The sequence below is a fragment of the Nelumbo nucifera genome, chromosome 7 (genome assembly GCF_055504915.1).
Source record: "Nelumbo nucifera cultivar China Antique chromosome 7, China Antique-T2T, whole genome shotgun sequence".
NCBI lineage: Eukaryota > Viridiplantae > Streptophyta > Magnoliopsida > Proteales > Nelumbonaceae > Nelumbo > Nelumbo nucifera.
The window spans coordinates 57,843,393-57,845,015 of record NC_142655.1 but is presented as its reverse complement, the minus strand read 5'-3'; positions in this window follow the sequence as shown (position 1 = coordinate 57,845,015).

Sequence of the window (1,623 nt, the reverse complement as noted above, 5' to 3'; positions counted from 1 at the left end):
GCTCGGCCCGAGGAAGGCGAAGTCTTAGAACTGTACCTCTCGGCTAGCGACGAGGTGGTCAGTTCGGTACTAGTAAAGGAAGCAGACCGGGTCCAATGACCCATATATTATGTTAGTAAAATCTTGCAGGGAGCAAAGACAATGTACCCGCAGATAGAAAAGCTAGCGTATGCACTGGTGATATCAGCACGGAAACTCCGCCCGTACTTCCAAGCTCACACCGTCATCGTCCTGACCGACAAACCTCTGAGACAAGTTTTACTCAAACCTGAGGTTTCCGGCCGACTGACGAAGTGGGCCATCGAACTCAGCGAGTACGATCTCCAGTACAAGCCAAGAACTGCCATTAAGGCCCAAGCCTTGGCAGATTTTATCACAAAATGCACTTTTACTCGAAGCCCCTGAGCCGGTCGAGCCCGAGATCCCTAGTTCGGGCGAGCTCGGAGCTCCCAAGCCAAACGAGTCCAAACCCCGTGAAGTAGCAGCCAGTGTAGCATCCCTCCTGGTTAGACCAAGCGCGAACTGGGATGAGTAGCCCTGGATCCTTCACGTAGATGGCTCCTTGAACCAGCAAGGCAGCGGGGCTGGAATAGTGCTACGTGGCCTGAGCGGAACAAAGCTGGAATACACACTACGCTTTGAGTTCGCGGCATCCAACAATGAGGCGGAGTACGAGGCATTGATAGCCGGGCTAAACCTAGTGCACAAGGTTGGAGCAAAGCACATAGTTATCTGCAGGGATTCCCAGCTCGTGGTCAACCAAGTTACAGGCGAATACGAAGCGCGCGAGCTCACAATGATTGCATATTTGGCAAAAGTAAAGGAGGCTCTGCTCAACTTCCAATCACACTTCATCAAGCAAATCCCGAGGTCAGAGAACGCTGAGGCCGACGCCCTGTCCCGACTAGCTAGCACGAGCCACAACGCCAGGAGAACCATGTACGTAGAGGACTTACCTCGGCCCAGCATTCTCAGTGGGGCAGAAGGGGTCGCTCCCGTCACTAAAGCAGAGCCGAGCTGGATCGACCCACTCGCGAGCTTCCTGCTAGACGGAACCCTCCCCGCGGACCGCAACGCAGCCAAGAGGGTGCAGCGCCAGGCAGCCAAATACGTCATGATAGACGAACGGTTGTACCAACGATCCTATACGCTCCCCTACCTGCGATGCTTGCGCCCAGCCGAAGCCGGGTTGGTACTCCGTGACACTCATGAAGGCTTGTGCGGCGGACACCTGGGGGGCAGAGCCCTCGCCCAAAAAGCACTTCGACAAGGATACTACTGGCCAACGATGAAGACGGAGGCAATCGAGCTCGTTAGAAAATGCAACAAGTGTCAGAAGCATGCCAACATCCACCATCAGCCCGTTGCCGACCTCAAATACCTCACCAGTCCATGGCCCTTCTTCCAATGGGGCATCGACCTCCTGGGGCCATTCCCACCAGCGACAGGCGGGAGAAAATTCCTAGTGGTGGCAGTAGATTACTTCACAAAGTGGATAGAAGCTGAACCCCTGGCAATAATTACAGCCCGAAACATACAGAACTTCTTTTGGAAGAACATTGTATGTCGCTTCGGGCTACCTCGGGTACTGATCTCCGACAACGACAAACAGTTCGAAGATAT